This window comes from Pseudonaja textilis, chromosome 9 (genome assembly GCF_049901715.1).
Source record: "Pseudonaja textilis isolate UNSWEBS1 chromosome 9, rPseTex1.2, whole genome shotgun sequence".
Taxonomy (NCBI): Eukaryota; Metazoa; Chordata; class Lepidosauria; order Squamata; family Elapidae; genus Pseudonaja; species Pseudonaja textilis.
This window is the reverse complement of record NC_141998.1, coordinates 2,939,154-2,963,070: the sequence shown is the minus strand read 5'-3', so window position 1 is coordinate 2,963,070 and position 23,917 is coordinate 2,939,154.

The following is a 23,917-nucleotide window of genomic DNA, read 5'->3' as shown; positions in this document are numbered from 1 at the left end:
AGCACCAACAACTTCTGGTGGCAAACTGTTCCACTGATGAATAGTCCTCGCTGTTAGGAAGTTAGTCTAGGGAAGAGAAGGACCAGGGGAGACATGAGAGCAGGCTTCCAATATTTGAGGGGCTGCTCCAGAGAGGAGGAGGAGGGGGTCAGGCTATTTTCTAAAGCTCCTGTAGGCCGGACAAGGAATAATGGATAGAAACTGAACAAGGAGAGATTCAACCTGGAAATAAGGAGGAATTTTCTGAGAGGGAGAACAATCAATGGAACAGCAGTTGCCTTCAGAAGTTGTGGGAGCTTCATCTCTGGAGGCTTTTAAGAAAAGATTAGATTGCCATCTGTCCGAAATGGTGTAGGGTCTCCTGCTTGGGGGTGGGGGTGGACTGGATGACTTACAAGGTCCCTTCCAACTCTGTTAATCTGTATGTGTGATTCTGCGTGTAACTCTTTCAGCCAGACGTGTGAAATCACCAACCAAGACATTTCTCATCGTGGCAAGCCAAAAGAAATTCAAAGGAGCTGCTCCCACACGGACGAAGGAAAGATCCAGCTGGGAGGTCTTGCGTTCAAGGCCATGACTAGCCTGGTGAAGACTGGGCTGCTCTTGCCAAGGAAAGATTCATGGGCGTTAGTGGCTGGCCCAGATCCTCGGTCCACGGATTTTAACGGCTTCGGGGAACGAGCCAAGGTAGCAATTTCCCAGCTTCCCACAGTGCTATGAGGCCTGAGTCATCGGTTCGTCCAGCTGCCAACATCTTCTCTTGGCTTCTCACCGGGCACGGCGTGGGAGCGCCCAAGATGCCCCTTGGAGCAACTGGGCTGGGGGAAGGAATGCCAGGGTTAGATGCCAAGGTGCCCCAGCATCTTAGCTGTGGGTGGGGGGGGGAGAGGAGATTCCCAAGAGAGATGGATGAGGGGGCGTGGGGGGTCCCGCTTGCTCCGAAAATGCCACAAGAAACTCTGCAAACGTCTCTTCGCAAGGTGTCATCTCAAGCTGGAGCTAATCCGAAACTTAATCGGCTTAGCTTTTTAAGCCCCGGGATGTCACGGGAGGTGCAGGGAAGCAGCAGCCACAGATGAAGACCTCTTAGAGGAGATTTCCACCCAAATTCTGGAGCCTGACGTCTGTTTTCCCCATCTCTTCCCTTTGGCTGGAGACGCTGATAAACCTGCCGGGCCTCTCCAGGCGACTTCGACGCTCCTCGGTCCTGATTATAAAGATTTCTGTTCGCTTGAACAACTTTTCCGAATGATGGAGGAGGAGGAGGAGGAGGAGGAGGAGGAGGAGGAGGAGGAGGAGGAGAGGGGAAGGGATAGGGGAAGGAGGAGCAGTGGGAGGAGAGGGGAGGAGGAGAAGAGGAGAAGAGGAAGAAGGGAAGGGGAAGGGAGGGAGGGGGAGAGGAAAAGGGGAGGGGGAAAAGGAGGGGAGGGGATAGGGGCGGGGCAATGGGAGGAGAGGGAGAGGAGGAGAAAGGGAGAGGGAGAAGAGGAGGAGGATGGGAAGCGAGGGAAGGGAAAGAGGGAGTAGGAAGAGGGAGAGGAGATAGGGGAGGGAGAGAGTGGGAGGAGAGGGAGAGGAAGAGAAAGGAGGAGGAGGATGGGAAGGGGTAGGGAGGAGAGGGAGCAGGAAGAGGAGGGGAGGGGATAGGGAAGGAAATAAGGAAGGAAGGAAGGAAGGAAGGAAGGAAGGAAGGAAGGAAGGAAGGAAGGAAGGAAGGAAGGAAGGTGCTCCAGTCAAGAGCAGGGCGACAGCCTGTCCATTTTCCTCCCTCACCTCACAATTACCTGGCTGCATCCAGTTTTGGTCACCATACTACAAAAAAGATGTTGAGACTCTAGAAACAGTGCAGAGAAGAGCAACCAGGATGATTAAGGGACCGGAGCCTAAAACATTTGATGAACGGTTGCAGGAACTGGGCCTGGCTGGTCTAGGGAAGAGAAGGATCAGGGGAGACAGGAGAGCATCTTCCAATATCTGAGGGGCTGGAGGAAAGGGGGTCAAGCTATTCTCCAAGGCAGCACTGAAGGCCAGACGAGGAATAATGGATGGAAACTGATCAAGGAGAGATTCAACCTGGAAATAAGGAGGAATTTTCTGACAGTGAGAACAATCAACTCAAGGAACAGAAGTTGCCTTCAGACATTGTGGGAGCTTCATCACTCAAAGTTTTCAAGAAGAGACCTGGACTGTCATGTGTCAGAAATGGTGTAGGGTCTCCTGTTTGGGCAAGGGGTTGGACTAGATGACCTCCAAGGTCCCTACCAACTCTGTTAATCTATTAAACATCACCCAAGAACTCAATCTGAACCTCTGCCAGAATGCCAGAATCAAGATTTCATCCAGTATGAAAAATCGCATAATATCTGACACTCGCACAGTAGCGACGGCGTTCTTAAACGAGAAAAGAGAACCATTCATGGAGGATGGGAGACAGACGCCCTATCGCATAAGGGATATGTGGTGCCAGTCCCTGACTCATGGTTTGTTTAACAATAATGCACTGACTAAGCTCCAATTAGCCAATACACAATGTTCTGAGTCGAAACCACACTATAGTTTAGTGCCGTTCAGGGTCATTGGTCACATTTGGCATTTTGAGAGCCTGTTATGAGTATTCCCACACAATGGTTGCTGGAAAACTCATAGACCAGAAGGCAGACAAAGCATAGCACACACCATTTGACTTTCTAAAAATACGACACTCTGATATTTTTGAAAAATACCAGTCATGCACAAGGCAGGGTTTTGTTTTGTTGGAAAGAAAGAAAGAAAGAAAGAAAGAAAGAAAGAAAGAAAGAAAGAAAGAAAGAAAGAAAGAAAGAAAGAAAGAAAGAAAAGAAAGAAAGAAAGAAAGAGGAGGGTGGGAGGGAGGAAAGAAAGAAAGAAATGAAGGAAGGGGGGAAGGAAGGAAGGAAAGAGGAGGAGGAGGAGGAGGAGGAGGGGGGGAGGAGGAGGAGAGGGAGAAAGTGAATTTGGCACACCAGACACTTTGTGCTCCATAGATTTCCTGTTTCCTTTTCACAAATTTCAGAAACCAACTATATAGGCTCCCAATAATGGCCAGGAGCTGAAAACCCAACATATTTGTAAGGCATCAGATTTGGAAAGGCTGAGATTTAATTTTGCAGGAAATTATCATATCCAAATCCAGCCTGACCATCCATGTCTTTCAGTCTTGTATGGATGAAAACGAGTGTGTATAACATATCCGTTTTCATGACAACAGTTGGTGCTTATGTACCACATTCCGTTCTTAGATTATGAAGTTTTTAACGCTTTGCTCGATCCCCTCTATACCTGGCTTGCATTATTTTGCTTTTCATTAGCTAATTTTTTAGAAATGTTTTAGTAAAAAATAATAGGAGAAGAGGCTCAGAAAATTCCTAAAGCATGCTACTGACAAATATTCCTTATGCATATAGAAACACGGCTCTAGGCTATATAAGCAGAGGGATAGAATCAAGATCACGTTGAGTGTTAATACCATTTTATAAAGCCTTGGTAAGGCCACACTTTGGAATCCTGCATCCAGTTTTGGTTGCCACGATGTAAAAAAAGATGTTGAGACTCCAGAAGGAGAACAGCAACCAAGATGATTAGGGGACTGAAGGCTAAAACATATGAAGAACGGTTGCAGGAATTGGGTACGTCTAGTTTAATGAAAAGAAGGACCAGGGGAGACAGGATAGCAATGTTCCAATATCTCAGGAGTTGCCACAAAGAAGAGGAACGGGTCAATCCATTCTGCAAAGCACCAGAAGGCAAGATAAGAAGCAATGGATGGAAACTAATCAAGAACAGAAACTACCTAGAGCTAAAGCGAAATCTCCTCACCGTTAGAACAATTAATCAGTGGAACTCCTTGCCTCCAGAAGTTGTGAATTCTCCAAGACTGCAAGTTTTTAAGAAGAGATTGGATAACCATTTGCCTGAAGTGGTATAGGGTTTCCTGCCTAAGCAGTAGGTTGGACTAGAAGACCTCCAAGGTCCCTTTCCAACTCTGTTTCTATTCTGTTCTACTCTACTCTACTCTACTCTACTCTACTCTACTCTACTCTACTCTACTCTACTCTACTCTAGTCTAGTCTGATTCTAATTCTATTCTATTCTATCCTGTTTCATTCTATTCTATTCTATATTCTGTTCTCTTCTAGTCAAGTCTATAGGATATGCTGCCCTTCAACAGAGTACCTTGCAAGATACCTGTATTATTTTGATTTGTCCCATGGTGGCCCATTTTGGGTACCACTGTCCTCTACCATCACTCTTACAAAGACATGAGCCACCAATGGGAAGGTTCTCACATCTCCACTGTAATTGAACCCTGGGGAAGAGAGAAGCCTTGACTTGCAAGGTCGGATACAGTGGCAAACAGTCTAAATTTGCTCCCAAATCCTGTCGCAAATTCATCCGAGGCTTTTTAGGCCTCCTGGAAGTTAGCTCGTGAGCCACACGGATGCTTCTTCGGAGCTGCACTGATTGAATAGCTGAGTGTAATACTTTCTCCAGCTGGCAAAAGCTGTTACTTTCCAAATGTTTATTGCTTGGGCTCTTCAACCCTCTACAAGAATGATGACCCTACAGAGAACGAGAGCCAGAAAAAAAAGAAAAAAAAATCAAATCCGGTAAACATGCCCGCTCTCTCTCGTAGCTCTTGCGGTGAAAGGCAAGCCACTTTCCTGAAATCGAAGAAGGAAATGGGAAGAACATCTTTCTTCCTGCTCTGAGAAAGCCATTAAAGCGTCTTTGCATCTCCTGTCTACTTTCCCATCTGCTGGATGAACCTGAGGCCCTGATACTTGCGCCCACATGTTCCTGACCAGGATGGAGACGTCTAATGGGAGCACGGGAGGCCCATGTTCATTGTGTCTTCAAGAACACGTCCCTCAGACCTCACATTAGTTATCCGCTGGAATAAGTTGAAATAATAGAATAGAAAATAATAGGAGTTGGAAGGGACTTTGGAGGTCTTCTAGCCCCCAACCCCTGCCCAAGCAGGAAACCCTATACTTTTTCAGACAGATGGTTGTCCAGCCTCTTCTTAAAAACTTCCAGTGTTGGATCATTCACAACCTCTGGAGGCAAGTTGTTCCTCTGGTTTATTGTTCTGTTAAGAAAGATCTAAGTTGTTTCTCTCCTTCCGTCCGTTGCTTCTTGTCCTGCCTTTAGGTGCTTTGGAGGTTGACTCCCTCTTAGGTATTGGAAGACTGCTGTCATGTGAATGAATGAATGAATGAATGAATGAATGAACGAACGAACGAACGAATAAATAAATAAATAAATAAATAAATAAATAAATACTTTTTGGGCCAAATGTGGTCAGACAAGCAAGGAATTTGTCTTGGTGCAAATGCTCTCAGTGTACATAAAAGAAAAGATACATTTGTCAAGACTCAAGAATCAAGAAACAGAGATTGTGAATAGAATAGAATAGAATAGATTAGAATGAAGAATAGAATAGAATAGAATAGAATAGAATAGAATAGAATAGAATTCTTTATTGGCCAACTGAAGAATAGAATTTGAATAGAATATTAGAATGTCTCAAGTACATAAAATAGAATCAAGACTCAAGAACAAGAAATAGAGATTGTGAATAGAATAGAATAGAATAGAATAGAATAGAATAGAATAGAATAGAATAGAATAGAATAGAATAGAATAGAATAGAATTCTTTATTGGCCAACTGGACACACAAGGAATTTGTCTTGGTGCAAATGCTCTCAGTGCACATAAAAGAAAAGATACATTCATCAAGAGTCAAGAATCATCAGGTACAACACGTAATGAAAGTCATAGGGTACAATAAGCAATGAAATCATACTAGGAAACAGTCAATAGCAATCGTAAGGATACAAGCAACTAAGTTACAGTTATAAAGTCACAAGTGGGAGGGGATGGGTGATAAGGAGTGATGAGAAGGTTAATAGTAATAGTATTACTATTACTTTGTATTTTTTACTATTTACTTTGTAAATAGTTGGACAGTGTTGAAGGAATTATTTGTTTAGCAGAGTGATGGCGTTCTGGGAAAAAACTGTCCTTGTGTTTAGTTGTTCTGGTGTGCAGGGCTCTATAGTGTTGTTTTGAGGGAAGGAGTTGAAACAGTTTATGTCCAGGGATGTGAGGGGTCTGTAGATATTTTCCCAGCCCTCTTTTTGACTCATGCAGTATACAGGTCCTCATGAAAGGCAGGTTGCTAGCAATTGTTTTTTCTGCAGTCCTCATTATCCTCTGGAGTCTGTGTCTTTCCTGTTGGGTTTCCTTCTTTTCATTAAACTAGGCATACCTGATTCCTGCAACCCATTCCTCATTCTTCAAGAACGTGTCCCTTAGTCGGATTATTGGACATTATTTTTAGTGGGACTTTCACTGGAATAAGTTACAGGAGGTTGTAGCCTGTTTCCTGCTCGCTGCATCTGCATGGTGCTTGAAATATGAGATACTAAGCAATTGTTCCTCTGGGACACACTCCAGATAGCTCCGAGGGTTGCATATCCTGTTTCCCAGATAGTGAGATAGGCCTGGTTTTAGAGCAAGGGTCCCCAAACTTGGCAGCTTTAAGACTTGCGGACTTCAACTCCCAGAATTCCTGAGGTAATATGACAGGAAGAGGAATTCTGGGAGTTGAAGTCCACAAGTCTTAAAGCTGTCCAGTTTGAAGACCCCCTGGTTTTAGAACAGTAGCATGAGGAAGGGAGGAAGGGAGATTGTGGGGGAAAGAGAATTGGTATAGCTCCGGGGATCACAGCTTAGCATGTGACACTGATGCAGAGGAACCAAAAATCCTCGTGTTCGATGCTTCTCTTCATCTTCACCCATTTTATTCAGAGCAAACGTGTCTTCAGAAATGTGGGCGAATTCCCGATGCCTAGGTGGCCTGTGAATCTCTCCGGCACAGAAGTTAGACAATGTATGCTTTTAAGAGAGATTGAATGAGAAGAACCTGGAAGTTCCAAGCATTTAGGGAAGTGGTGGCTAACCTCTTTGGGCTCCTGTGCCAAAAAAATTGTGCGCGCTTAGGCTCGCGCGCTCATGTGCCAGCATCCAGAAGGCAATGTGCGCCCCCCGGCTCCCTGTGCATGCATGCATAACCCCCTACCCCGCTCCCTTACCTGCACTGAGCCTCACAGCTGATTTTCGGCCGGTTTGAGGCCTTTTTCAGCCTCCCAGAGGCTTGAAAAAAACCCTCTGCAGGCTTTGCAGGATGAATAATAGGCCCATTTTGTCACTTCCAGGAAGTAGCGAAACAGGCCTATTATTCCACCTGCAAAGCCTGCAGAGGGTTTTCTTCAAGCCTCTGGGAGGCCAAAAAAGGCCTCAAACCAGCCGAAAAATCATCTGTGAGGCGCGCACATGCACAGCAAGGTAGGTTTGCCTGCGGCTCGCCTGCCAGCAAAAACGGCTCTGCGTGCCAGCTGTGGCACGTGTGCCATAGGTTCATCATAATGGATTTAGGGGAATCTAAACCCTGCAAGCTCCATGGCGGTGCTAGGGCTACGCTCCCCCTACCATCGCGGCAACTGTGATGACGAATGAGTTCTACATGAGTTCCTGTCAAAGCGACTTAGGATCATCTGCGGCAGGAAGTAGGTTCTCATCCTCTCCTCTCGGTCCTTCCCTTGCTTCCTTCTCTTGGCATGGCGTTTTCCCACTTTCAACTCTCTTACTGTTCCTTGCTCCACTGGCTTCCAAGAGCTGATTTGTGCCAGATGTTCGCTTCCCTCTCCTAAAGAGCAGTGTGGCCTCCCCGTTCCTATCCAGCTTCCCTTTGCTTTGACACACCCACCCTCCTGGCTCCAGGACAGCAGGAACTGTGTGCTCAGCTGTAGCCTGGTGCCTCAGCTTTGCAGCTGTGCTGGAGGCTTACACTCAAACTAGCTCGATCCCCGGGCTTCGCTACAAAACTGTGTGATCGGGCTCGGTTTTGGGGGAGGAAAACAAGGGGGAAAAATTCTGCCTGTGCCTACCAGCATCCGTCGGTATTCATCTGGCTAGTGTCCTGTCAGTGTGTGAGAGAGTTGAGGGATGTTTGGAAACTGAAACAGGATTTGTGGGTTAGCAAAAAAGGAGACAGCCAGGAGACTGGGCGTGGCTTAGCTCAACTGTTCTGTACTAAAGCTGCTTGGTGCTCTGAAACTGAAACTCCTCTCTGCTTGTTTTTTGCATTTCGAAGAGATTTCTTTTCAGGTTGGGAGGGGGAGTAGAACTCCTTAGCATCAGAGCATGTTAATAATAATAATATAGGAAATACTCTAAATGCCCCAATTTACCTGGGGGCTGCTGGAGGCAGAGTCTGGGTGAGGCTGGGCCGCATAATATTATACTTTATATTAAACTTTATATTTATATTATACACTAATATTATACTTTCATATCACGGTAGGGGCCACAGGATATTGTCCTGCAGGCTGCAATTGGCCCGCAGGCCGCGAGAATGAGACCTCTGCTCTAAATGCTCTGACGGTCATTTCAAAAAAATCCTTTCTTAGCGAGCACCTAGGAGCCGAGAGGAACAAACGTGCCAAATTTCAAGTTTGTAGGCTTGACGGTTCTGAAGACTTTGTGATGATGCATGAGGGGTATTTCGCTTTTATACAGAGAGACTCTGCTGGTGACCAACTTAGGTGAAGCCGAGAGTAAAAGCCCTTTGCATTTACGTGTTGACAATAATTGGGAAGAAAACTGCCCTGGGGAGGTTCTTGGGGTGTGGACCAGTTGAGAGGCCTTCCCAGTGTTCCCTTTAGGACAGGGGTCCCCGGCCCATGGTCTGTGGTCCGACAGTGGGCCACGGCACGCCAGAAACCGGGCCGCACAGACAAGCGAAGCCCCATCTGTGGGATGCAGGAAGTACGTGAAACCGTGCCCCTTCTGGTCCACCTCTCTCCATGGAAAGGGTCCCTGGGGCCCCAAAGGATGGAGGCCACCGCTTTAGGACACGCTCCACCACCACCACAAGAAGCAGAGATGATTGCAATATTCTTCTATTCTATTTTCTATTCTATTCTATTTTCTATTCTATTCTATTTTCTATTCTATTCTATTTTATTTTCTATTCTATTCTATTTTCTAGTCTACTCTACTCTACTCTATTCTGTGCCTCTGAAATAAGCCAACAGCACCTCTCCCATCCTCCAACCAGCAGCCTAGCTAGACAAAGATCTTCTTTGCTGTGGCTTCTCCTACCCCAAACCGCCTTTCCAGAAGCCGCACAGAAGCCCTGGATTATGTCCCCTGCCCCACCTGGGACGTCCTCCGCCTCAGTGGAACCGAAGTTAAGCTTCCTCCCTTGCAGCCATCTGCACCAGAATCAGGCAGTGCACACAATCGGCACCCAGAGAGGTTTGTAGTGGGCAGGTCCACCTCTGGCGGTGGGCACGGCCGCAGCCCAGTAGAGATGGACACCAGTTCCCCACTGTGGGCTCCTCAAAAGAGAAGGGCTCTCAAAGCCGTCCCCAACAACACTGAAGAAGCTCTTTGGGTTAATTCAACCCTGAGTTAGAGTGATGAAAAGTGGCATCAAGCAAACAGAGAAAGGAGAGGAGGAGGAGGAGGAGGAGGAGGAGGAGGAGGCAGCTGTTCCTTTCTTCCAGGACATTGGCTTGGGATGTCAGCCTGAGTTTACCGTCTCTCATCTATTCACTCTATTAAACAGCTTGGGGAAAGAGAGCCGGCTTGCGATGGAGGAAAATCAATAGCTGTCTACAAAGAGATGTAAAGCCATTCACAAAATCAAGACATTTAAGCAAGAGGGACAAGGATCAATCAATGTGAGTTATTGGACTTTTTGTTTAACACTGCAGAAAATGGCGCACATTTCTCCCGAATGTGCCCATTTTCCTGGTCACTTTAACGGACGGGGATGTTCACCCGCTCAACACATATACATACGTGTGTGTGTGTGTGTGTGTGTGTGTGTGTGTGTGTGGGTGTGTTTAAATCTAAGGGATGCATTGGTGCATGCTTTCTTAGTCTGGAAACACAGGGAAAAAGTTTTCAAAATGTTTTGTTTGTCGTTGTTGTTATAATTTATCATTTATTTTATTTTATTTTATTTGTCAATTGCTTACAAGGTAATAGATGTAAGTATAAACATAAGTAAGAATACAGGAAAGAAGACACTTTTCCCTGGCCAGGAAAAGCTCAGTATCTTTATTATAAGTACAATTCCAGACATACTTTGGGGAAGGCTGGGGAGAATAAATAGAAACATTATTCTTTACTTGGTGTATTAATAGATTGTCTATAATGTACATTTCACTTATATACTGTTCTTCAAACCAGGCCAAAAGTTTGTTGAGACGGTTTCAAAACTAAAGGGAGCCCAACTCTTTAAAAAGAAAAATCCAGTTTTCCCCCCCGTGCCATCACTCTGCTAAACAACTAATTCCCACAACGCTCTCATGCTCTTTACTAAGACGGTATTGCTATTATTCTCATTTTTCCTATTGCCTATCTCCTTCTCTGCTTATGACCCTAACTTTGTTGTTTGTATCTTTACGATTTATATTGTTTTATTTAGTTTCCTAGCATGATTTATGGTGTTGCTTATTTAGTATCCAATGACTCTCACTAAGTGTTATATCTCATGATTTAAGATGAATGTATTTTTAGGATGACGATGACCATGATTTATCACTTATAGCTTTTATCTATACTGAAAGCTTCTGCACCGAAGACGGATTTCTCATGGGTCCAATCACACTTGGCCGATTAAGAGTTCTATGTAGACAAGGCACTGAGTTTCTTTTTGGACCACATGATCTTGGTTAGGAAGCTGGAGAGCTGGTTTGCAATCTTTTATAATGAGGTACAAATTCAACTTTTTTCTGGAAAGCAGTTTTAGAGTTTTACCTCTGGGAGATGCTGTCAGAGGCCAGGTTATCTGAAGGGGCGCCCTCCCTTAAAATAATTAAAAATTCTCCAAAAGCAGTTGCTGTACAGATAGAGCTCAGTCGAGGCCAAAATCACTTATAGCTTTTATGTAGGCTGAGAGCTTATGCGCTGAAGACAAATTCCTTGTGTGTCCAATCACACTTGGCCAATAAAGAGTTCTACTTTTTTAACCAGTAAAAGCAAACGTTCAACGTTATGTATCTTTAACTATCGTTGGAACTAACGTGGTGATCTAAAAGCCAGCAAGTAGCAAAACAAAAACAAAAAAATACTGAGAATTTTCTTACAGATGGCTAGTATTTCCTTTCTCCAAGGAGCCATTTCAGATTTCTAATCAGGAGAGGTCGGCAAAGAGTTCTACTAAAAATGGCAGAACGGCTCTCCCAAGATTTTCGAGTTCCCCTCAATTATTTCCCCGACGGGAGCTTCGAGCTCTGGGAGGACTGTGCGAAGAGCTGTGGGGCTGCTCAGTCCTTCCTTCAGGGCTGCAAGTCCATGAACTCGGGCCAGGCTTGACAATTAGAAATAATGAGACTGCCGCTTCAGAGAGCAGATGCTGAGAGGCAGGGAAGAAGGGCCAAGGGAAAAAAGAAAAGAAAAGGGGGGAAAAGGAACCAGAAGACAGACATGTATGTGGGCAGGGTTGCTGCCTTCAGCTGTGCAGGAAGACGTGGGTTCACAAGTGTGATAGCCAGATTTAACTGTCAGCCAGGTTAGCTTCTGCAAATGATCCAGATAGATAGATAGATAGATAGATAGATAGATAGATAGATAGATAGATAGATAGATAGATGATAGATAGAAGAGATAGATAGATAGATAGATAGATAATAGAAAGATAGATGACAGATAGAAGGATAGATGATAGATAGATAGGTAGATGATAGATAGATACATAGATAGATAGATGATAGATAGATAGATAGATAGATAGATAGATAGATAGATAGATAGATAGATAGATAGATAATTTTCAGAAGCCTGAAGATGGCAGATGAGATTCTGCCGAAACATTGCTACAACTTTAAAAGCACAACTATAATGACGTGGGAAAATACCCAAACAAAGCTGAATACCATACATACATACATACATACATACATATATGTTTTCTTAAGTTTTTGTGGGTAAACAACTGTAAAAGTGTGACTTATTGTAAAACTGTAAAAACAACTGTAAAAGTCTGACTCACAGACGAACACAATACAGAAGCCTGATGATGGCAGATGAGATTCTGCCGAAACGTTGCTACAACTTTAAAAGCACAACTACAATGAGGTGGGAAAATACCCGAACAAAGCTGAATACCATATATATATATATATATCGTGAAAAGCCTCCGGAGCCCAAGGAGAGCAGAAATGCCCACCGCCTCGGTGATGCAGGAGGCCAACTAGGCCACGCCCACCATGGCCACGCCCACCCAACAACCGGGCAGCAAACCCATTGCTAATATTTTTGAAGCCCACCCCTGATTCCTCATAAGCTACCAGAGAGCAGAATAGAGCCGTGGTCAGAAGCGTCTATGCTTTTTCGGCCGACTCCATTTTTGTTTTACTGTTATTGACACAATCCTTCCGCCCGACCCCTTTGTCACTCCCAACTGACCAGAGGAGATGTTCTGGTAACTGCTGATGTTCCAGAGGGCCTGGAAGGCATCTCTCGAGGCATCTGGGTTCAAGGACATCAACTGGGGAGAGGGGAAAAAAAAATACAAAGCATCAGTGAACGTGAAGAAGAAGAAAGACGCCACCGGGTAGCAGCCCCTCATTCGCACACAACGCCTGTCCTGCAATCAGGGACCTCTGGGGCTAAACCTCACCTGGGCTGGGAATGCTCCAGGCCACAGGTGGGAAGGGAGGTGGTATTCAGGCGGTTCTGAGCAGTTCTGGAGAACCGGTAGCGGAAATTTTGAGCAGTTCAGAGAACCGGCCAATCCCACCTCTGACTGGCCCCGCCAACCCCATCTCTTCTCTGCCTCCCATCGAGTCCCAGCTGATCGGCTGGGTCTCCTTTGGTTGCCCTGCACAGGAGAACGGAGCTGGAAAGCAGGTTAGTGGGGTGGGGAGGGAATGGGATTTTACGGTAACCTTTCCCTGCCACAACCCACCAAGCCATGCCACCAAGCCATGCCACGCTCACCAAGCCACGCCCACAGAACCGAGAGTAAAAAAATTTGAATCCCGCCACTGGTTTCCAACCCTTATAGGCTCAGCTCCCCTATAAAACAATCTTGCTATACCCCATTTCTCTGAAGCTGCCTCCCAAGGCAACCCTTTTTTGCTTTTCCGAATGAATATTTTTCCTTTCCTCACAGCTGTCTGGGTTTCATTTTTATTCAGCATTGCGCAAGGATTGGGGGCTCGAGTTGGAACCCCAAATTATTCTTCTGATACTTTCTTGTAGAGCTGCCAACCAAACCGTTCCTTGGTCCCATCAAGAGTTCACAGGAGCAAATAGTTGTTGCTTTTTACAACCTGGAATTATGGACAGAGGTGGGATTCAGCCGGTTCTGAGCAGTTCTGGAGAACCAGGAGCAGAAATTTTGAGTAGTCCAGAGGACCGGCCAATGCCACCTCTGACTGGCCCCGCCAACCCCGCCAGGTTGCCCTGCACAGGAGAACGGAGCCGGAAAGCAGGTTAGTGGGGCGGGGAGGGGAGGGGGATTTTGCAGTATATCCTTCCCCTGCCACGCCTACCAAGCCACACCCTCAGAGCACCACACCCACCAAGCCACGCCCACTGCTGATCAGCTGGTTCTTCTTTGGTTGCCCTGCACAGGAGAACGGAGCTGGAAAGCAGGTTAGTGAGGTGGGGAGGGAAGCGGGATTTTGTGGTAACCTTCCCCCCGTCACGTCCACCAAGCCACAGCCGCTGTGGTAATACATTTTTTAAAACAAAAATGGGGATTTTGCAGTATCCTTCCCCTGCCACGCCCACCAAGCCACACCCACAGGACCAGTAGTAATAAAAAAAAAAAATTGAATCCCACTTAGAGCCCTTCTCGACGCCACAAACGCCAGGCGCGCTCTTTGTTTACAGAGGGGTTCTGCAAACATTGGATATATTTTACTCATCCGGATAATAAGCATCCTGGCGGCAAGAGCACCAAGTCACGGATGGCTGAGCTATATAATTGCCAACTTGGAGCATTATCGGACCGTTTACAGCGTCAAGCGGTGACCTGCAAGGGTCGTGGATTCTTTTCCTTGGAGGCAAGTTTGCAGGTTCTGTCAGCTGCACATCTCACCCAGCCAGGAGATTCCCACGCTGGAGTGAATGATCTAAAACAGCCGTGACGGATGATGCGCCGTCGAGGCAGCATTGACTTTTCGGCAACCACACGGATAGATTTTTCTCCGTGATCCTGAACAGTTACACTTGTCCAAAACCTTTCTAACACACACACACACACACCCTTGCTCCAATTCGACCTTGCTCAATTCGACGTGGCAGAGCAAATCTACCTGGGTGTGTTTATTACACTCGGGGAAGTACCTGAATCTGCCATTTTCCCACCTGGAGCCACAATGCTACCTTTCCAGGAACCCCGGGAGGCACAAGGGCAGAAACCAGCTGTGGATATCCTAATAAGCAAAGCAGCCGGTGGGAAGAGGAGCAGAGACCTTGTGCGTAGCAATAGAAGTAGCACTTAGATTTATAGACTGCTTTATAGTGCTTTCGGGCCGCAGTGGCTCAGTGGTTAAGACGCTGAGCTTGTCGATCAGAACAGTCGGCAGTTCGGCGGTTGGAATCTCTACCGTCGTGTCACGGAGTGAACTCGCGTTCCTTGTCCCAGCTTCTGCCAACCTAGCAGTTCAAAAGCATGTAAAAAAAAATGCAAGTAGAAAAATAGGGACCACCTTGGTGGGAAGAGAACAGAGTTCCGTGCACCTTTAGTGTTTAGTCCTGCCGGCCACATGACCACGGAGACGTCTTCGGACAGCGCTGGCTCTTCGGCTTCGTAACAGAGATGAGCAGCGACCCCTAGAGCCGGGAACGACTAGCACGTATGTGCGAGGGAATCCTTTACCTTATAATGCTTGACAGCCCCTCTTTAAGTGGTTTACAGGGTCAGCCTATTGTCCCCTAACAATCTAGGTCCTCATTTTATCAACCTCAGAAGGATGGAAGGCTGAGTCAACCTTGAGCCAGTCAGGATCGAACTCCTGGCTGTGTGCAGAGTCAACCTGCAATACTACATTCTAACCCCTGAGGGTGAAGGACAGAGGGAGGAAGGGAGAGAAGGAAGGAAGGAAGGAAGGAAGGAAGGAAGGAAGGAAGGAAGGAAGGAAGGAAGGAAGGAAGGAAGGAAAATAGCAATAGCACTTGGACTTATATACTGCTTCACAGTCCATTACAGCCCCCTCTAAGCGGTTTACAGAGTCAGCCTCTTGCCCCCAACAATCTGAGTTCTCATTTTACCCACTTGGGAAGGATGGAAGGCTGAGTCAACTTTGAGTCTGGTGGGATTTGAAATCCCAAATTTCAGGCAGCCGATAGTCAGCAGAAGTGGCCTGCAGTACTGCACTCTCACCACTGCACCAATGTGAGGGTGGGGCAGGGGGAAGGGCTGGCTGAGGAATTCTGGGAATTGAAGTCCACAAGTCTTAAAGCTGTCAAGGTTGGAGACCCCTGCATAAAAAGACGCTCGCAAGTCTGAAAGCACAAATTCCCGTTGTCCCTTTTAACCATCTCATCATTGGGGCAGGACCTTCCTGAGTTTCTTCTTCTGATTGTCAAGCCCTTTAGAAGGGAGGGGGTCTCCTTTCTCTCGCCTGATCGTTTCGTAGGCAGCATTTCTGCCCCCGCCCTCCTCAATTCCCCCAAATCATGCATACGTCCCATCCCCTCAGTGAGGGCTCCAAGGGGGTTGGGTTCGAGTCTTCTTCCCCGGATTGCTCATTTGATGATCAACCTTCTGCTCCCCCGTCCCCACACGTTGGATTGGGCGCACGCCAAGCCACCCAACAGTTGTGGGCCAAGAGCTGATCCCTGCCAGGGTGCTAAAAAATCCCCCTTCCCTGTCTGCGATGGGTCGGATACGCAAAGTCACGTCTGACCCATTGTGGCCCTATGGATAACGTTGCTCCAGGCCTTCCTGTCTTCTACCATCCTCCGGAGTCCATTTAAGCTCACGCCGACTGCTTCCGGGACTCCATCCAGCCCGCTCCTTCTCTGCCGTCTCCTTCTTCTTCTGTTGCCCTCCATCGTTCCCAGCATTCGGCTTTTCTCCTCCAGAAGAGTCCTTCCTTCTCTTGAGGTGGCCAAAGACTGAGTTTCGCAGAAGGCAATTTGTCCCTCCTCCCTTCGAAAGCCGCTAGCTCCTGCTTAAGGCGAGACATCGGTCCAGCTCCCCCCAGAAAAGGTTCCCCCCTCCTTTGATCTCTCTCCGAGCTTTCAAGTCGCCAGGGTCAAAACAACATTTATGCTGGGGCTGTCTGCCCTAAGGGGTCCTTCTCAGACCTCACCCCCCGCCCCGCAACCCTGTTGCTTGAATTCAAGATAGTGGCGCTGAAATGCTCTGGCTAGGTAGCACTTAGCGGGCATCTGGAGCAGGCCTTCTGCATGGCTGCCAGCACAGCTCTATCCCTGTGATTTGCTACCCAGGCGTCTCCTTTAGCACAAATGAAATAATTAGTCGGCTCCATTTTCACACTCGCACCATGGGGTGGGGGGAGGCACAGCTCGAGCTGTGGGCTGGGGAAGGGCGGTGCAGCCGCGTTGTCTGAATGATTAGCAGAGAAGAACAGCAGGGCCAAATCAGGGCAGGGCGGCAACACGAAGCCCATTCGATTGGCCACACATTTCTTGGGGAAGTTGACATCTTGACGTTGTACGGGAGGGAAAGAAAAATGGATGGGTGGCAACCAGGGGAGGTGTTCAGCTGGTTCTGACCGGTTCTGCAGAACCGGTAGCGGAAATTTTTTTTCGCTCCTCTTTTATTCCCTGTGGGAGGAGTCATTCACCGTCCACCTGTGCCCTTACTCCAGAGTTGACCCTTGTTTCTTAGCTGTTCCCTTCTTCTGGCAGCTCTGCACATGCACACACTGGGAACAGGCTCCAGCTGTTCTTCTTCCCCACTGATCTCCAAATCTGAAGGCAGCTGATTACTGTCAGACGGCCCTAGCCCCATTTCTGCCTCCGACGCAGAGCCCTCATCAGAGAGAGAGAGAGAGAGAGAGAGAGAGAGAGAGAGAGAGAGAGAGAGAGAGAGAGAGAGAGACATTTGATCTTTTCCAAGGCTTTCATTCCTACTCTCCAATGAAGAATAGTCATTATACCCTGCAGCACATTTTTCTTGACTGCTGGTTCTTTTTGCTCCTGATATTTGATCCTAAAAGGCTGAAGCTTTCCACGCTCTGGTATCTTTGTTGTCAATTCTAAGGCAGGCTGCGGTACCTGCTGACATCAATCAGGCCTTCTTTATATTTAATGGTTAGCTTCATTTTTTTCCACGGTGCTCTTTCGACTTTTATTACCAGATCTTGCAAATGATTTGCATTTCTCAGTTCGTAGAGTCATGTCACCAGCATAGAACAGGTTATTGATGTTTCTTCCTCCAATTTTATAACGACCCTTGCTTTCTTCCAGTCCAGCTAACTTCCATATATATATATATATATATTCCACATATAACTTGAATAAATTCAGGTTAAAGCTTTGTCCCACCCCTTTGCTGACCCAAAGTCAGTTTCAGGACATTCTGTCCATGCTGTGGCTTTCTGACCTGCATACAGGCAACCCTACTTACGATCATTCACTTAGCAAACTCTTTCGGATTTTATGACCGTTATTGCATCTCCAGTCCCGTGATCAAAATGTAAGCGCTGTTAGCTTCCTTAGATATTGAGTTATAAGATCTATCTTGTTTGTGACTCTATGGCACTATATTATGGGGATTTTATCATGGTTTTATCTTAATTTAATATATTATTAAATTTAATGTATTATTAAATTAAGGGACGCGGTGGCTCAGCGGCTAAGATGGTGAGCTTGTCGATCGGAAAGTTCAGCGGTTCGAATCCCTAGCGCCGCATCACGGAGTGAGTTCCTATTACTTGTCCCAGCTTCCGCCAACCTAGCAGTTTGAAAGAATGTAAAAATGCAAGTAGAAAAATAGGGACCCCTTTGGTGGGAAGGTAACAGCGTTCTGTGCGCCTTCGGCATTTAGTCATGCCGGCCACATGACCACAGCTTGTAACAGAGATGAGCACCGCCCCCTAGAGCCGGAAATGACTAGCACGTATGTGCGAGGGGAACCTTTACCTTTAATATATTATCTCCTATATTGTCTGCATATCTGATATAGATAGGTAGGTAGGTAGAGATATATAGCTATATATATGCTGATGCTTTATTTAAACTAAATTTGTATATCAGTGATTGCGAGGCCTCTGTAGATGTCATACACTAGATAAATAAATTAATAAATTAGCACTTTTCTATATTATTTTATGTAAGATGCAAGGGGTTGGACTGCCTTTCCCAGTAGCCTAAACCTCCATTCTCTCCCTGTTTCGGTTCAGTCTCTAGAGAAGTGAAGTTCCTTCTCACTCACAGATCTGAAAGGGTTTATTATTGTGTCTTGCAACGGTCATGTTGATCATTTACAGCCATTTCAATAACAAAGAGGATATTTCCCGGGACCAGCTGCGAAGCAAACCAGATTAGTTAGTCCAGGGCGTAGAGCCAAGTCACTCGGATGAAGAAATGCTCACCGCCCCAAACTGTCTTTCATAATCATTTTCTTTGACGCTGCCTGTGTATCCTTCCCAGCGCCTTCTCCTTCTTCTGGTTTTCTTGGTTTTGTTCTGCGGTCTTTTTCATTTTCCTACATCTATCATCTGCCTGCGCCACAGGAAGAAAATATACGAGTTCTTGCTTGCTGATCATCACCTCACAGGGACGCATCAACCTTCGCTTGTTCTGGGGGCCTGTGGATTCACTCTTGCAACCACTGAACCACCGAGCTTCGAGAGTTCAGTTAATCCTTCTCCCAAAATGTACTGCAAAACAGTATCTTGTCATCAGATTTATTATCTGCTAAGGTGCCGATTTCCAGAGACAGTTGTGCTCTCAATAAAGAATATTTGTTGCTAAGGGTTGAAACAAAAGATCCTGGGCTCTCTCTGAGCTTGCTTGTTTTCTTGCAGACGTTTCATTACCCAACTAGGTAACATCATCAGTGCTGGAAGGGAATTAGGTTTGCAGAGTGCAGGAAAAGGTGGGAGGAGGAGGAGGAGGAGGAGGAGGAGGAGGAGGAGGAGGAGGAGGAGGAGGAGGAGGAGGAGGAGGAGGAGGAGGAGGACTGGGAGGAGGACTGGGAGGTCCTTGGTGCTTTCTGAGTTTGGATGTTTTCTTGCAGACATTTCATTACCCAACTAGGTAACATCATCAGTGCTGGGAAGGAGTGGGGTTTGCTCCGAGTTTGTATTCTAGTGGCTTGCCTGTCAGTGTTGATGGGAGTGAACTTGGAGGTTATTTGGTTGGGCTGTTTACTGTTAGCTTTCTGTTTCCTTTTCTTTTTGGCTTATTGTCTCTTTTGAGCCGTATGCACATGTTCTTTATGTCTATGTGTCTATCGATGGCTACTTTGTCCACGCGCAAGGCTTCTATAAATCCTTTAACCATTTTGTTAGTAGCGTTAAGTGTGTCAGCACTGAAATTTTCACGGTGCCTTTTGTCGGCACGGGTGGAAAAAAGACCGAGACCAAGGGCACGTTCAGCAATATTCTCATCTTTCTTAAAATGGGGAATGGTTATGAAGTCAAGGATTGAAGGTTGGGATATACCAGCTCGAACGTGAGGATAAGAAGCCAAGCCAAGTCGTCTTCATATTTTCTGGACAGAGAGAACTAGAATCCTGACTAGGGTTTATGTCGTCTCAGGCCTTCAAATGGAGCTTGAAATACTTTAGAGGTTTGGGAAATAATAAACAATAACCATCATCCACATGACAGCTGTCAAAGTTGGTTCATTGGGGTTTTTTTAATGTGAAAAATCAAGCATTCTACAGTTGGTCCTCAACTTACAACGGCAATTGGCATCGGAATTTCCATTGCTAAGCAATACGGGCGTATTTTAATTCTGATTACATAAACCAACTTTATATTTCTTCCACCTGCTTCTCTACCAGTCTTAAATCTTTCATTCAATTGTCGTCAGATTAGATTTCTCTTCAATGTTTCTTTCTCCCGCTGCACAAGTTTCTTCCACGGATTTAATAAGCTTCTTTCGGAGATCCGGTATAAAGGGACTTTTATTTTTCCAGGTAATTCTCCTGGCTGATCATTTGTATTTCCTTTTAATTTTTAAAAACTGCATATCCAGTTTTATCCTTGTCCAAAATCATTCTCTTGGCCTGTCGTTTCTCTATTTTTGCATCTTTTCAGATAAAATATATTCACAAAATCTGTTATACCTCCCTTTTTTTTTTCCTTTTAACAATCCTGCAAGCCCTTGCTTCGGGATGGAGTTGGAACGATTGCATGGAGCTGAGCATTTACTACCCAGGTGCCCTTCCTGATGCCTATGCGGAGTTCACAGCAGATATTTTCTCTTCATGCACAAAGAGAGAAATATCAGCCGCTACCTAGGATTGAACTCTCAAACCTTCCAAGCGGGAGGCAAGTGTCTGGCCATCACGCCACTCCTGTCATACCTCCATTAATATCTTTTAAACATAGGTCTTTCCATAGATGCAGATATCACTGATTGAGTTGATATTATAGGTACTAATTTCTGACTCCATTCTTCAAAGATCTTTAATATTCCCAATAGTATAATGTTTTGTGACATAACATTCCAGAATTAACTGATATCAAGAAGGGGCTTGCACCTCCTTTCTGCTTCACATCTGCTTCAAATCTTTAGTTCCCTCTAGTGTCCAGTTTCTAAAGTCATCATCTGATCTTGTGTCATAATTTGCAAAAGCCAGAATAACCAAAATACATCTGTTTCCCATAATAATTTACTAGTTAATTCCAAAATATGACGATAACTTTTAAATGTTCCAAATTTATCTTGATCCTTAATCTGTTCGTAACATTCTTAGATAAAATTGTTTAGCTTTTTGCTGTGTGTTTCAAATTCTTTCGTTCTTAAGCCTATAATGATTTTTTCTTTTGTTCAGAGTTGAAGATAAATTCATTCGATGAAGACGTTTCAAGCTAGTCGTCCTGAAGGTTTCAAATAGTGTTAAGATGGTTAAATTTCAGAAAGTGATTCAAAAGTGAAGCTTCCAATGAAAATGATTGGAAAATGAGGTAAACCATGAAAAAGTGAGGTTTGCAAACTCCATGTCCTATAAAAGGCACTGCCACAGTTGCGAGCAACGTGGCTAATCTTTTTGTCTCCCAGTGCTCAAACCCGCATAGAACTGCTGTTCTGCAATCACCTCACAAGGAGTAGCCATCCGGAGCACTCGTGGGTGATCTCCCATCCTCTCGTAATCCAGAGAGGTTCTACGGAAGACTCTTCCCCCACTGGTTCATTTGTTATTATTATTTTTGGTTCCACTTTTGCAGAATCATCTTGAGTTCACCCTACCTCCTCCAGAGGTCCAGGGCAAAGGGATGAATCTGAGTGGAAAAATGGTTTGCAAGGAGTAGGGGAAGAGATAAACAGGGGTGGGATTCTACTGGTTCGGATCGGTTCAATAGAACCGGTTGTTACGATTCTGTGCAGTTCAAAGAAACAGCAAATCGTGGCCCTGGCTGGCTCTGCCTCTCTCCGCCCGTCCCTCCCAGTCAGTCCTTATCGTGTATGTGCGACATTGTGCGCATGCTGACATTGCTGACTGCATTCTCCCCCGCCCAGTCAATCCTTAAGGTATTTCTTTTTTTTTCTCCCGATGATCAGCTGTTCTGACGATCAGCTGTGCCAAGATCCCCCTCACTGTCTTATAGGAAGCTTCCCTGAGGCCCAGGAGGCAAAGAGAAATGAAGCGCCGGGGTGAGTGTGCTGCAAAAAGGAAGTAGTCGTAGAAGCCACACCCACCCAGTCACCTGGCCACACCCACCTAGCCACTCCCACGGAACCGGGAGTAAAAATATTTGCACCCCACCCCTGGATATAAATCAGCACTATCCAGGACCAAGGCCAGTAATTCCCACACCTGCCTCCCAGAAAAGAGGAAAAAATCAAGAAGTTTGCGGACTTCACGTTTTCCTCCACAGAGTTTTCTTTCCTCCTCTCGCCTACTGATAATGATGGTTCGCAAAGCTCCCCTCCTTCCCTGCCCCCACAAAGTCACACTGTACTCCCCCTCCCCCACACAAAATAATTAGGACACCTCTCCGAAAAACTCAAAAAAAAAAATAAAAGGAGACCCACCCGCTCCGCGGACTATTCTACCTGTTGCAGACGTAGTATTTCTGGTAGAGGGTTAGTGCAAAAGGGAATATGGGACCTTGGTCTGGAGTGGAAACAGGGCAGGAGGTCAGGACCCTGTTTCCCCCACTTTTTAAAAAAAGCAACTTTTATACAGAATCTTTTTTAAAAAAATTATCATTTCTGGAAGGACAGAGTGCTCCAGGGAAGGCCCACCGAGCGCTTCATTTCCCCTGGAAAAGCTTCTCTGAATACAGAATGCTAAGAACAGCAGGACGAGAATGTGGAATGTCCTTTTTCCTATGGCCCTTCCCAGCGTTCGACAGAATTTCCTCTGGAGTTCAACCACACACCCCTCTTACAACTCCTCAATTCTATGGTGGGGTGAGGTCGTGCTTTGCAAGGCCTCTTCCTGTTCCCCTCAGAAGCTCCAAGGGCCATCTCTGCCGCTCCTAGTCCCGAAGGTGCTTTTTTTTAAAGAGGCAACTGGACTTTCTTGGCTTTTCCTTGAAGACGTTTTGCTTCACAGAGCTGAAGAAGCTTCCTAGATGAGAAGCAAAACGTCTTCAAAAGAAAAAAAAAAGAAAGTCCAGTGGCCTCCTGAAAAAAGCCCCTTTGGGACAACCATGACCTGGAAGACTGAGAATCTCATCAGACTTTTAGCCGTCCAATTTGGGATGAAGACCCTTGGAACGATGGTGGGAGTAAGAATGGATTCCGAGAGGGGAAAAAAATTGCAGGCTACAGGAACCATTTGCATCACTCAGGTGACCCTGAGCACACAGGTAAACCTCCAAGTGGCCTCAAGGACCCTCCAAAAGGATGCAAACGACCAGCTGTCTGCAAGGAATATAAACCCTTCCCTTCCCCACCGTCCTGTCAGAGCTGAAGAAGCTTCTTGGAGGAGAAGCGAAACGTCTTTGAAAGAAAAAATAAAGTTCAGTTGCCTCCTCAAAAAATGCCCCTTTGGGACAACCATGACCTGGAGGTCTGAGAATCTGCGGAGATGTGCCACTCCTACTGTTCAGCTGGCAAAAGGGGCTGCCTTTCCCAGGTAAACATGAAGATTTCTTGCCTCCTCAAACAACAGAGAGGTTGCAAGAACAACAAGGGAAACACTGAAATTCTATTTTGCGCCATCCTTTTGATCTTGGGGGAAAAACAGCGTAGTGGGACTCAAACAGAGGACGACAAAATTGCCAGAGAATAAGATTAAGGGTGTGTGTGTGTGTGTGTGTTCCCAAAGGTGCTTGTTCGAAAAGGCAATTGGATTTCTTGTTTCCTTTCAATGAGTCCCCACACAGCCAACTGTAACTGAAAAAAGCTCTTGGGGCAGAAGCAAAATGTTTTTAAACAGTGGCCTTTGGGGCACCTGGGACCGGTTCCACGGAGAGAGGTATTTTCATGGACTATAGGGGACATGGTTCCCCACGGTGCCCGCAACCCATGTATGGAGCTTCGGTGGTTTGCAGGGACCGGTTTCTGGCATGCTACAAACCGATGCTGGTCCATGGACGATGTGGGGATTGGGGACCCCTGTTTTAAAAGAAAGCAGCCAAGAAAGTCCAGTTGCCATTTGGAAAAATAATCGCCTTGGGGACAGCTATGATCTGGACTTTGAATCTGTAGGCAATGCTACGTATCAGGGTCCACCCTACATGATTTGCTTGGAAGACGATCCTGAAG